We start from the raw sequence: 15412 nt of genomic DNA, 5'->3' as shown, positions 1-15412 counted from the left end.
TGAGGTCGATACGCCACTACTTACCAAGCCATGCCGCTAACACAACATTACATCTGCAATTATTCTCTTTTCACAAGTCTCTGAGTTTTACCATACAGAAAAAATAACATGAGAAATATAGAGTATAAATCGTTTAATGTTTATAGTGTATAGGCCTATAATCTGCAATTACTGATAGATAAGAAGACAGCATAAGAAGTATAAATATACTATAACTAGCCGTCAGGCTCGCTTCGCTCGCCATATCCGTCTAGCCAGGGGGCTCCGCCCCCTGGACCCCCGACTCGATCGTCCAAAAATGAGATCAGCGGGCTCGCCTGCATTTTTCATTTGAGCATACTTCATTTCATCAGAAAGTCAAAGTACTGAGAAAAACGTTGGAAAACCGCTGATTTTGGGCGTATCTTTGATGAAATATTAAAGTCACCTCATCACAAAATTTTTAGACCTCTGTACCAAATTTGAACATTTTCTGTCTATTACTTGATGAAAGAACTGAAAAACGCAAAAAACAGCTAATTTTGGGCGTATCTTTGACGTTATTTCAAATTCCTTCTAACACAACATTATTACACCCTAGCTTAGCTTCTGTACTAAATTTGAACAATTTCTGTTCATTTGTTCTCGATAAATCTGAGAAAAAGAAAAAAAAACGCTGGAAAAACGCTAATTTTGGGCGTATCTTTGACGTTATTGCAAATTCCTCCTAACACAACATTATTACACCCTAGCTGAGCTCCTGTACTAAATTTGAACAATTTCTGTTCATTTGTTCTCGATAATGCTGAGAAAACGCTAAAAAACGCAGATTTTGGGCGTATCTTTGGAAATTTTTCCAAATCCGTTCTTAGTGCGCCTCTAAAGGGCCAACTGAACATACCTACCAATTTGAACGTTTTTGGTCTGGTAGATTTTTAGTTCTGCGAGTGAGTGAGTGAGTCAGTCAGTCAGTCAGTGAGTGCCATTTCGCTTTTATATATAGATTACACAGAGTGAGTCATATGTATGATGGAACCTTTCAAGTTGAAGACTGTTTTAGATATAATACTGTAACTTTAGTTACGTTAAGTTATGGATAAGTTATTGGTCGAATACTCCACCTTTTGACGTACAACTGAATTTCAAACCCTCATAAGGGGATGTCTTAGGGGCCTCGAATATTTCAAATGTAAACACCCATTGTGTGGTAGGCTACATCATTTTTAAGGCCTTTTAAAAACAAAAAAGATTTTTTTTTATTATTACTTCCATTAAAACTAGTCACTAGGACTAACCATTAATTTTGTTCTCTTATTTCTTATCCTAAAATATTAATTTTTATTGCTAAAGTCTTCCAGTGAAGCCTACAGTTCTAATCTATATTTTTTCACTTTAAATTCTTTCGCTACACATTTATTTAATTTATACTCTTTTCACTTCACTAGCACTACACCAACTCGAAGGGCTTTGTTCTTTTCAACCTACTTGTGAGTTCAGTGCTGTCTAGTAGTTGGATGACTTCGGTGATTTCGGTGACTCATGATGGGCTGCCAATCGTCTTATCTCTCTGGTCACATAGGGGATGTGCAGATCTCGGTGCAAATCGCTGTTCCTTATGTACCAGGGCGCATTCACCATGTTCCGCAGTACTTTGTTTTGAAATGTTTGAATCTGATTGATGTTAGATGTTCTAGAGCAGCCCCATAGCTGAATTCCATACGTCCAAACAGGTTTAAGAATTTGTTTGTAAATCGATATTTTGTTGTCCAATGAGAGATGTGATTGTCTGCCCAACAGCCAATAGATTTTACTGTATTTGAGTCCCAGCTCACTCCTTTTCATCTTGATATGCTCCTTCCATTTCAACTTGGCGTCAAGAGTCATTCCCAGGTATTTTGCTGTATTGAAACAAAAAAGATGACATTAATAAAAATGTTCCATTATACTTGTATCCAAAATGGCGGCTGATTGAAGTTTTGGTTTTTGAAGAAATGAGGGGTGGGTTGTAGCACAAATATTTCAAATGTAAACACTCATTGTGTGATACATCATTTTAGAGGCCTTAGGACTTATAGCTAGAGTTAACAGTGGAATTTGATACATAAACGCCCTATACCATGGGGCTATCTATATTTATAGACAGTAGTATGCTGTCTTTTCTCTATGGTCTCATTTATTCTATGGATGATACATATCAAGAATAATATAATCGAGATGGAAACTCAGTCATAGATCAGAATCATGTATTCATTGGATAATCAATGTACAGTATTTGAATCGACACTGGATCATTCGTTAGTTCATGTCAGTTGATGTGATCAAATGCCGATAACATGGTAATCCCCTGTCGTGGAAACTTCGTCATAGTAATTGGAAAATTCTTTTCTAGTGTTTTCAGATAACATTTGAATAGGTCATCTGATTGGATATCAGCGCAGTTACAGTAAATGTCGTCAATCTGCCTTCAAGTTGTGTAGTTTTCAGATGGAAATTACTGAGATATTGCAATTATTCAAATTCTAATGAATTTATTATTATTAAACGAAAATCAAAATTAAATGCTGTAATTCACTCCGAAGACTTCTGCTACTGCAAATATTGAAAACAGGGTAAACAGCTAGATGGAAAAATTATTTGTCATCCCGGGAATAATGACAAATAATTTTTGAATAGTAGCGCTCATCGAATTTCCATCTATAGTGAGTTCCACATTATAATGACAGTATTTTATCAACTTTGGTTTTGCTATCCTTGTCCATCATTCGACAAAGTCGGTGGTACTATCCTTTTCTAGGTCCACAACGGTGCCAATTATGTTTTTGACAGTGTAAAAATATGATTAATTAATGCAGAGAATCGGCGTCGCTATTCTTCTATCTTTATCCACTGTCATTATAACGTGGAGCTCACTATAGCTGTTTACCCTGTAGTCAATATTTGCAGTAACAGAAGTCTTCGTGGTGAATTACAGCATTCAATTTGGATTTTCGTTTAATAATAATAATTGTGTGGTTTTCTTTGTGCGGCAGCCTTTAAAATAGGATTATTGTGCCACTGACTTCATCAATTAATCAATAAACCTCAAATTGTCATGAAACACAAAGTGTTGTGACAAACGTCACATACAATAAAATTAAAAACTGTCAAAAAATTTGTACAACAAAATTGGCAAATAGTAATAAAAAGCAGTAATTAATAAATAGTACTTATTGAAACGGGTTCACTTAATAAATTTACTATAGGTAGGACATCACAGTATTTCGAACACAAGTCACAACAAAGCTTTTAAACGCAAATTGATCAGTAAATTATTTTTTTAATATTTCCAGGGATAAGAGAATCATCATCAACTATGCCTTCTTATGCTCCTTGAAGCGAGGAACCCGAATCTGCAAACGGATTGGGAAAATTATCTCCCGTTGAGGAGATATATCCTCTTAAATACATCTTTAATCACACAGTATATTGAAATACGCAAATCGAACAGTTAATTTTTTCAATTCCCCCGGAAGAAGAGAATCATCATAAAGTCTTCCGGTGAGAAAAGAATCATCATCAACTATGCCTCCTTATGCTCCTTGAAGCGAGGAATCCGAATCTGCAAACGGAATTGGAAAATGAGCTCCCGTTGAGGAGATATGACCTCTTAAATACCTTCAACATCATCCAGCTCATTGAAAAACGAAAATCGATCAGTGAATATTAACTTTTCCATTTTTCCGGGTAGAAAAGAATCATTTTAAACTATGTCTCCTTATGCTTCTTGAAGCGAGGAATCCTAAAAGCTAAAGCTATTAAAAAAATTCTGTAACAGAATAAAGACAATTTTCTATAAGTAAGCCTTTTATGTGTGATTTGAAATCATAAATTTCACTTATTGAAAATGTGAGGTATGATCGTCTTTTTGAGATAGGGATAAGTCAACTCCCTCAATAAGTACTAGAAGATAAAATTGGAGTAGTTTCCTGGTTTTGTGAAAGCAATACTTTCCTCATCTACGAAATTCCCTTACCTTCCCGGTAAGGGAAAATTTTTTTCAGGTCTACAAGGAAAAATCTGAAACCAATAAAGGCGAGATTCCTACAGGGAAGTATTTTGTTTGTGCGAATATACTTTTCTACGAATAGACAATGAAATATCGCCTCCTACGCTTCTCATTAAGTTTTTCATGTCAGGCTGAACTCTTCAATTTGAAACAAAATGAAATACTCATATAATGAGCAGATTGTTAGGAGGAAATTCTACACTATCCACTCACAATGAAACTCTCCTCAAGGAAATTTTGTAACTGGTATGGATGCAAGGAGCGAAACTTTGGGGTTTTACCAGCTAGAGTTACATCCTTTGTCATCCTAAGATTCCAGAATAAAGTTTCTCGGGAACGCAGTGAATGCGCCAGGAATTCGAATTTACACAGATATTCCAATATTCTCTGACTTCTCCATCTGGTGTTAATGTAAGACTTTGATGAAGTAAAATTGAGTTTTATTTGATAGCTGGTTCTAAAATAAGAGTAATTGTATCCTTATGTGTTATTTATTAGATTCTCGAATATTGTTTCCAATATTCTCTGACTTCTCCATCTGGTGTTAATGTAAGACTTTGATGAAGTAAAATTGAGTTTTATTTGATAGCTGGTTCCAAGATGAGAATAATTGTCTCCTTACGTGTTATTTATTACATTCTTGAATATTGTCCGCGTAATAATATTCTGATTACAGTTAGAAGGCTGTGCATATTTCCAAGTAAGAGAATATTGCAATGTCTGTGTGAAAATTAGAATTTCTGGCTACCTCCAGTGTATTAACTGCAATCCAAGGAACTTTCTGCTTAATTCTCTCGATCACATTTTTTAATATTGAATTGTCCATTTCGATGCTATGAAAAAAAATGAGATTGCCGTGAAATATGTACACAGGTTGCCAATAATTGCATTGATTGTTTTCTACTACCGAATGATCTCAATAATGTTTACCTGCTCTGCTCTATTGAATAATTCGATTATTGAGTTATTTATTAGACTAAATAAAAAACAAACAAACAGTCAAAAACTACAGATTTTATTGAAAGTTGAAATTACCGCTTTCAGTTGTTACACCATTGTCAATCTCTGATAAACTTAACCCTAAAGAGACACACTGGGGTGTTTCACACCCCATGGATTTTTTTCTGTTCTGCAGTTGATAATATCGGATGGGAATTTATGCCCAGTCTAAATTAGGTTTGTAGTATTGTCAACTACTCTCCACCACTTCCAGTCAGTAATACCATTCTACAAAGTCACCAGCTCATCTTGTTCTTCGTTTGGGGTGTCTAACACCCCAGAGTGTCTATCACGTAGGATTTTTATCAAACACTTTTGTTACAAAGATTTACTTGTATTGTCACTACGAATGTGGTATGGGATGATGGATCAGATTGGAATGAATGCTATGATTCTCTACAACTTGAGATTCAAAACAATAAAATGAAGAGACGTAATTTTTTATGAAGTTGTCATTGGCTATGATCAAGCCATTCGTTCAAACCGGATTAGGAGCTCCAGCACTTAGGCGGAACATACGTACTTCAGCAGCACTTCAGCGAACATAAGCAGTGCTTTACTTTTGATTTCTGTATGCACTTGGAACAAAAATGATTAAGAAATGATGAAGTATGGTCTAAGTACTTGTTTTTTCATATTTTTCAAAGAAAAATGCAAAATTAAATTGGGGTGTTCAACACCCCAGTGTGTCTACAGTGTTAGCAAAAAGTGAGTGTGTCTCTGTAGGGTTAAACTAAATACAAGAGCAGCAGAATTTATACTAGTAGGCGAGTACTGCTATTGGTCAAGGGCATGAACGCCTGCCATTGGCCCAGCTAGACAGTCTCCTCCCACTCAACGGTTTAACAGAAACGTCACAAAATGTCGGTTCAAGCAACAGACTCGCCATGATAACAAAATTTACTTTCAGTACAAAATAAAAACCAACTAAAATATAATAAAACAAATATGTAAAAATAGAAAAGCTATTATTTGTTACCATGGTTCATTATAATTATAATTCCATAGATATCTTCATTCATGCCATTTTCAAGTGAAAATCACTTGTTACTTAAAAAGGGTACTGAGATTTCCATTTATAATAAAAAAATTAGTAAAAATAGAAAAGCTATTATTTGTTTTATGCTCAAATTTTGTTAAACAAGTTCAGTAAAGTTCCAACTCAAGTATCTATTCAGACTATATGTTATTCAGACATTCTTCTCATAATTAAGTTTGTAGCATTAATATTGAATATTCATTTCATTGACCAATGAAGGTAGAGCTCAACTTGCGCCCAATAAGCTGTTGACCTTTGAGGGTACAGCTTAAGTCAAGCCCAAAATATCGCTTTAGTGTTTTTGGTATTCTCAGTTTTCCCATGAACTGATTGACAGCAAAAGTTAATATTTGGGTCGATGTCAAACGAGGCAAACGACAGAAGAGACCTGCGACATTCGAGGCCAGCGACGGTAGAGACCTGCGACATTCGAGGCCAGCGACGGTAGAGGACTCCTGAAAAAGAGGCCTCAAATGTCGCCTGCGCTAGGCGACAGTTGAGGCCTCTCTAATTTTTGTACAGCCCCGACAGTCGGGACCTACGACCGTAGAGGACTCCTGAAAAAGAGGCCTCAACTGTCGCCTGCGCTAGGCTCTCCAGAATGGCAGACAGCACCAAAAAAATTATCATTCAATTAGTATGGATTTACCAGCAATTGAATAATTATATTATATCCCATTATTCCTTTCATCTTATGAATAAGCATCGCAACTTTACAACTGTAAATATACCTTAGTTGTTTTCTTCATAAAAAACGATATTTTCAAACTCGTAAATACCTTTTTGATACTTGGATGTCAAATTCTCAGTACATTATAGATGTAGGATATTATTCTACAAATCAATATCCTGTTACAAATCAATAACTTTTATTAATTTGACACATGTATGTACTCATGTTTGGCCAAGGTCTAGAAACTGTAAGTTTCTGAATGTTCCTGTATGTACTGAAAGTACGTCAAATCTACTCCCGAAAATTTCGTTCTCTGTTTTTTTGAAGTAGCAATTTGTAAAACTTGTGTAGAAAACAGGTCATTGTCAAACGAGATAGAATTTGACTGAACGAAGCGTAGCTGAGTTGTAACTTTTGCACATCAGTTGCACACAATATTTTTCTCAACACTCAAGTTATTATCACTACTCTATCCTGATAGAGTAAGAATGTGATTTATTCTCTATGAAGTTTCCTTGCTTTTAGTTTTCTCTGTTCCTTTTTCATCCATTTAATTTATAATTTAGGTATCAATTTAGTTGCTTTATTGGAATTGTAATTAATCTTTTAGTTTCATTGTAAAATGTTGTATAATTAATGTATATTATTATATAAATATTTTCTATGTAATCAATTCAATTCAATTCAATTTATTTCACCAAAACACAAAAACAGTACAAAGATGTGACAATCAGAAAAAAACAATAATTATTATTCTAAATATCTATATCATCTATCTGTAAAATACGGCTGGAGGTGAAGAACTACTGGCATAAGTGAAACACTTGTTCGCCAGTAGGAGTAGAGACTTAACTGTTTCTAAATCTTAAGCTAATAATTTAAAATGGAATATTTTTATTCAAACAATGGTAAGTATATTTAAAATAAATGCTATTAATTGTGAATTAATCCTGACAATAATGAATAGTTTTAAAAGCTGAAAAAAATGTCAACTCATAAAATATTGAGATGGAAGTAATAGTTGTAAAGTATCCAGTTTTTAATGTTTTTTTATTAGTACAAACTTAATACACCGATGAGCTCGTTCGGGATGCAGTTTACAATCTTTGGAGCGATGTATACCAGCTGCTTACGAATGACCGTTAAATTAGAATCACAAGTAACATATCTATGTAGATTGTATCTTGTTCTATGAGTTACATTGATTCTTGAAATTGAACTTCTATGTTTATTGAAATATTCAAATATGCTAAGCACATAGAGTTGACGGATTGACATGACTCTCAATTCACTGAATGCAATTTTTGAAGGGAACAATATGGGTTTATTTAATATGGTTTTTATGATCATTTTCTGTATAATGAATAGTGGTAACAAAAGAGTGTCATAAGTACCTCCCAAACAATAACCCCAATCAATAACATCGTGGGTTCAGTGAGAGAGAGAGGGCTCTAATTGCCTCAACTTCTCCCACATCACTTTTTGTAATGTTGTAAAGTGAAAATAAAAGACATTTTTCTATCTATCTATCTGATTGATATTATATATTGTACTGAACAATTTTCTCACAGACTTCGACTGACGTCGTTATCGACTTCAAAAGAGTCGTAACTGACATCAATTACAATGTTAACAATTGGAACTTGGAACATTGGAATCGTTCTAAACTGTTCCACGTTCCATCGATACACGCACAGTATCGATTTGCGATCGTTATGCAGGATTCAGGTATTTTGCAAACAGATCCCAGTTTAATAATAGTTTTGGCTTTTTGCAATCGAGTGTTGGGAAAAATAATTGACAAGATTTCCAGATTTTGTACACAGGTTCAATTATAGTCTAGGCATGCTGTGGGGCTTATGAATAACGCCGGCAATACTGCAAGAATCTGCGTTTTCTCAGTTTTTCATTCAACTTGTTTTGACAGACTCGAACAAATTGACAGAAGTTCACCTCAGGTATCTCGAATGTTGGCTCAGAGGATTATAAAAGTATCTCCGAATTACGCATTTTTCCAGTTTTCCTTCTTGTTTCCCTAGATTTTGTGATAAGATAAGATAATATAAGATAAGATAAGATATTTATTGACAATTGTTACTAGGCTGTTGCCTATGGTAACATTTACAAAAATTGACAGTATAAAATTAACTGAAACTTGAGGAATAAATAAATATTTTCAGTTCTGCATCAGTATTAATCAATTACAAATATCGAAGAAAATAATATTGTACATATTGAGCCATCAACATCAACTAAAGTATATTGTATAGAGTAACAATGATTATACCTTATGGTGATTATACTTTTTCACATTAGCAAACTAAAGTTGTTATTTGCATCCATGTGGAGTGAAACTTATCATGAAAGTATACCATGAAAAATTGAAGTTCATAATAAAATACAATAGAGGGAAGATGAAATAGGTGATAGATAAACTATGAAGGTGGTCCCATTACAAAACATCGTGATCAGACTTTTAATAAAAAAAAGAGAAGTAATAATGAAACTGTGCATGAAATAGGAGCAATGAAATGAGAGCGTGAATGCACCAAACCCTGCCAATCATAATGACCTTATAAGATAAGATAAGATTCTTTATTTCACATCCAATTTACAACAACAGAACAGCGCACAAAACTAAAGAAAAAGATAGCAAATAAGAATAATAAAACAATACTTAAGACAACTTTTTAACCGAATAAATATGAAATTTGCTGATAATACTAATTGTATTAATTCTCATTATAGGATGATGAAATGTAATCTAGCACAGCTACTCCGTTTTACAAAAATACACCACAATTAATGCACGAAATAAAATACTGCATGCAAAGACCTTGATGACAAGGTCACGTTGGCATTGCAGGAGCATCACTGAACAGAACTGAAGGACAGTTCAAAACAAGCAAAACTTAATGTATCATTTATTAATGACGACAGAAGCCTCGATTTGAACAAATAGAAGCTTGGTGAGAAAATCAACTCAGGTGATAGATTGCTCCACAGTCGGGACGGACGCTACTACAGTAAAAGAGGAGTTGTACATAACTGTGCGGTGGAGTGGAATTTGTAGGAAATACTGGTGCTGCCGTGTGTTTCTGTGGTGGATGTGCGCAAGAGGGGTGAATCTCTCCTTCAGATACTGCGGGCCCTTGCACTCGACAACTAGGTGATATACTAGACATAATATGAAGTAGTGATCAACTACTTGAAAAGATTAGTTATGGATATTCCTCACATAATTCCTATTCCAAATGAAAAATTTCGAATGAATGTAGTGATCATCATACTAGTAGTTCTGTGAACAGTAGACCTCACGCAGTTTTCTCTTCCACAAGTATCTAGTGTCACCTGTTCACCGGCTCATCCAGACATTTGTGTAATGCATGCAATAGATAATCCACTTGTCAGCTGATTGATTATGAATGATTCTATAGTCTGATTAATCCTATCTTCAGAGTAGATTATATATAATAGTGATATCGGAGTATGGAAGAAATTCCTTTTCCTTTCCTAATATCCTTAAAATGCAAAATTTCAAAAAACCTTTTGTATACATAGACGAGCAGTTAAAAAAGGAAGCCTTAAAATGCAAAATTTCAAAAAACCTTGTGTATACATCGACGCGCAGTTAAAAAAGGAAGCCTTAAAATGCAAAATTTCAAAAAACCATGTGTATACATAGACGAGCAGTTAAAAAAAGAAGCCTTAAAACGCAAATTTCAAGAAACCTTGTGTATACATAGACGAGCAGTTAAAAAAAGAATCCTTAAAAGCAAAATTTCAAAAAACCTTGTGTATACATAGACGAGCAGTTAAAAAAGGAAGCCTTAAAATGCAAAATTTCAAAAAACTTTGTGTATACATCGACGCGCGGTTGAAAAAGGAATATTCCTGTCTCATAGAACTCTATCAACGCGTTTGGCCGTGAATGCGTTACATGCATACATATAGACGATAGAAAATCCGTGTTGAAACATAGACAAGTGAGGTCAATTTCATCCTTTGAAAATTTTCCTCATAGGAAAGAGTATTTCAACCTGATCAATGTAGACCGAAATTTATGCAACTCCTGCATAAATAGGTTTTGAATGTTGAATTTCAAATTTACTGAATTGTAAGCCAAGCAAAAATTTTCAAATTGAATATGGAGCGTATTTACAAGTTGGTCTTTGTTGAAATCTGAAGGTAAAAATATACCCTTGTTTGATCTAATTGTAATAATACTAATTACTACAACAATGAATCAAAACAGTCGCCCTTCAAGATTCAATCACTCGAAAAGTCTGCTAAAAAAACAGAGATCCCATCATTGGCTGAGTCCCCCTTGGGCGGGTAAGGTGAGCGATCGAGCCTGCTAGCTTATTGGGCCGGGTGAATAGAAACGAGCAGAGCAGTTGAATTATCGATTAGCATCAACAGACAAGTAAACGCGAAAAGAGAATGAAAATTATTCTCGCTGGTGAATGCTCGCGACTCGAGTAAACCGTAAATGAATGCCTCAATTGGTGTGAATAAGGGAGAGTGAATAATTCCATGACAAGGAGATACTCATAAATTTACAAGGTAGCCTGATGCCAGACTCGTCATACTATAGTCAACCTCACGAGAATAGTCCGATGGTACTTGGAACGGCTTAGTATCTCCTCACCCCCACCTACCACCGCATCATTTCTACACTTCTCTGCACCACCACTCATGTTGTAAATTCGTCAGCTGTATTAAAATTATAAAAATAATGTATAATAAAAATTGCTTCTCATTTATAACCAGCTGTGAACAACATTGATCAATTCTTATTCGACAACGTTGCACTTATCTGTTCAAATTTCCATCGGACTATTTTTGTGCGGTTCACTATAAAGGTGCGTACAGATATACGCGCCGCGATCATGAGCAATTCACTTTTAATCAGCTGATTATATCTGTATTTTTACAGAAACGGTAAGATTTAGATATATTCTATTTCTATTCTATTCTATAAAGAGCTTATCAGCTGATTAAAAGTGAATTGCTTATGTTCGCGGCGCGTAAATCTGTACGCACCTTAATAGTTTATTAGAAATAGTTTTGAGGAAATAATGAAGATGAAATGAAACATTTGTTAAAACTAAGGGTATCCGTCCATATTCCATATTCAACCGAACCGTTCGGCCGTTGGATCGGCTAATTTTGCCGGCCGTCAACTCAGCCGAATACGGTCGTCCATTGGAATCGTTTTCATCAGTCCCGTTCAGTAGTTGGCTGGTTGCCAGGGAGTGAAGTGGCAAGCTAGTTAGTGAGGAAAATTATTCTTTGTGTGTTTACAAAGATTTCATCCATCGAATGGATTTAGTGTCTGAGTAGAGTTTTGCCCACACCTTCTTCTACCAGAATTCCCAGTGTCGCTCTGGGCCGGCTAGACTCAGTCGGCGTCTGGGGTGGGCCGCAGCAGGGGACGGGAGGCTTGGTGTGGTGTCCGTCAACCACCCTCGTTCGAGTCGGGGGTTGGAACAGGGCCTTGAGTACCTTGTTGAAGTGATTCCCTCTTTTAGGAAAGAGGGGCCGTGCTTTCGCACTGCCGAACAGGGTTGGGCGGGGAGTGATAGGAGTAGGAACGATCTGGTGTCTTCCTTGAGTATGGTCTCCGGGACGGGAAAAGCGTTCCCAATCGTCACTGGATGTCCTCTTGCTATTTCCGATGGAATTAGCAAGGCAGAAGAGCCCTGGAACCGGGCGTCGCGTCTGGTCACCGGGTCCCTCACCTCGGGCACCGGCTGTTTCTGGCTATCAGGACTGGCGTATCGGGGTCGAAAAAGGCGTTCCCAAGCCTTACTCGAGGTCCTCTTGCTATTCCCGATGAAATTAGCAAGATAGAAGAGCCCTGGAACCGGGCGTCACGGCTGATCACCGGGTCCCTTACCTCGGTCACCGGCTGTCTCCTGCGGCCAGGATCGGTGTCTTGGGGTCGAGAAAGGCCTTCCCAAGCCTTACTCGAGGTCCTCTTGCTATTCCCGATGGAACTAGCAAGATAGAAGAGCCCTGGAACCGAGCGTCACTGGCGGTCACCGAGTCCAACAGCTCGTTCACCGGCTGCCTCCTGCGACCAGGATCGATGTCTCGGGGTTGAGAAAGGCCTTCCCAAGCCTTAATCGAGGTTCTCCTGCTCTTCCTGGTCCTCTTCGTGATGTTTCTGGGTCCAGTCAGGTTTTAGCCCAAAACCTAACTTGTCGCCACTGGTCGAAACAGACAGGCTGGCTGCTAGAAGTCGCAGAAGTGGTCGTACAATACTCGCCTTCCCGCGAGTGTTGTATCTTGGAGCTTCCAGCGTCTTCTATTAACTCCAGTTAAATAGAAAGCGCAATTCGAAGTAATCGAAGGAGTAGGAGTAGACTCTGGTCACGAGCTGTACTCACTCTCTGGCTGCGTGCTGCTTCCTTCACTAGTTCTCGACCGACCGTCTTTACTAGACTAGTTCTTCTCTGCTACTCGGCGAGCCTCCCTCGGCAGCCGGGTGGAAGGGGGTAAGGGTGCGCGGCATAGTTGAGCAGTAGCTCAGTGGCTGTCTCGCTCGTTGTACAACGAGACCTTATGATGAGATTACCGAGCGTCTTCAAAACTAGCTCTAAAATCAATTCCCCTCACTAGTTACGATATACATCGTGACAAGTGGCTACTTGAAAGTACCTACTAAATTATCAATTATTTATTTATTTATTACATTCCACAATCACAATATCAATATATTATGACACAATTATTTCTACTTTCTTATTCCACATCAGTAGAATTCTCTACATTTTTCCACTTAAATTCAGTTTTTTTCTCCAATTTTTTGTTTTTGGAAACAAAATAGATTAACTCATTATATATCTAACACATTACAATAACTGTTCAAATTCACATTTATTCATTTATCCATATACAATAATATAATAATTATTAACTAAATATCAACAAAAGTAGAAGTATTTTATCTCAAAAACTTAAAATTATATTGTTTGAAGACTTTGGAGGGTTATTTGAGGATGAACGATATGAAACAATATTATAGAGTATAATAATGTTTTGAATTTTCAGCCGTCATTGAAATATAACAATAACAATGCTTGTAAAACATCTTTATGTCACAGAACAACTTTAAAAAACAAAAACAAACAATACTGTGGAACAATTTTAGGATAGGAACACTAGTTGTCTCAGCTCGACTAGCTAGTTCGGCCGGATGGAGCCGGAAAATCCCATTCAATGCGGATTGAAAAATTGATCGGCCGGAGACGGCCGTATGAACCTGTTGCAATGGACGAGCATCTATTCCTTTCTTTGTTGGGGGATCGGGGGTTGGGTAGTTTTCGACCGATGCTCGTTCTGACGAAATCGGTTCCAGTGGACGGACGGCTTACCTAACAGGTGGAAAGAGTTGAGGCTGATTAACAGAAATTATAGTTTTTCATTGAGATTTTGAAGAATGATATCCAAAATAGGGAATCTCTCCTATTGCGTCATTCTTCCTACATGATGACTGAATTTTCAAATTGCGCAGCTATTCTGCTGAGCATATACTTCAGCTTTTACAGCATTGATTGTTTTGTGTACATTCTTGAAATCGAACCGTAATTTTGATAGAGAGCCGTTTTGAAGTTTACTCTGAAGATTATTCACATTTTTTTACTCAAAGTGTGAAAACTTTTTGGCCCAACTCACACTTACGCGACTCAGGTCGAGAAGAGACTCGACTTAGTCGAGAGCATGTGTTTCCAAATGGTGACACTCAGACCAGTCGATTCTAGTCTCCGCGATGTCACCATTTGAAAACACATTCTCTCGACTAGAGTCGAGTCTCTCCTCGACCTGAGTCGCGTAAGTCTGAGTTGAGCCTTTGACTTCGCTTGGCAGTCAAGCAGTAATTATCCTAAAGTGAGGTTCACGTTATAATGACAGTATTTGATAAGCATTGGTGCTGCTATTCTTTTCTATCATTCGATAAAGCAGATAGCGCTATCTTTTTCCACCTCTGAAACATTGTTAGATCGTTTTTCAACAAGGTTGAAGTATAATTAATTGGTTATCAGTTCTCAATTATTATTGAAAATTTGTTATTGAATCATTAGAAGATTTTTTTTAAGAATAAAATATAATTGATAATTTTCAACAAGAACAAACAGTTGATATTTCTCAGTACCCTTTTTGAATTATCCTATCACAACATGTTTCAACGTTGATGCCATTTTTTTTCTTCCTATTCATATTAAAAGTAGCTCTATATAGAAAAGAGATAGTTGATATTTCATTTGATATACCAGTTATTGCTGTAGCTGTTTCTCTTTTCAATTTTCAATTTATTAAAAACACACAAAACAAGACAAAACAAAATTACAACGATTTACGAAACAAATAAAACACAATAAAATGTTAAAAAAACAATGGGCGTTTGGGTGTGTTGGAGAAGAGAAAAAAAAGAGAGGAAGGTACCTAGCCAACTATGGTTTCCCATGTAATAGGCAGGCAAAGAAGAGAAGAGAAGTAATGAGGAAAAAAAGGAAGGGAGAAATGGGGGAAAGGAAGAGGTACTAAACAGAGGAATAGGTACTCAAAATAAAGGTAAGCGAGTCCACTGAAAAATGAAAAAACTAATGAAAAAACAATGCTGGAGCAGAAATCTCGAGTCATATATTATCTAAATGGAAGAAGAAATTAC

This window comes from Nilaparvata lugens, chromosome X, assembly GCF_014356525.2.
Source record: "Nilaparvata lugens isolate BPH chromosome X, ASM1435652v1, whole genome shotgun sequence".
Lineage (NCBI taxonomy): Eukaryota > Metazoa > Arthropoda > Insecta > Hemiptera > Delphacidae > Nilaparvata > Nilaparvata lugens.
This window is presented reverse-complemented; position numbering follows the sequence as displayed.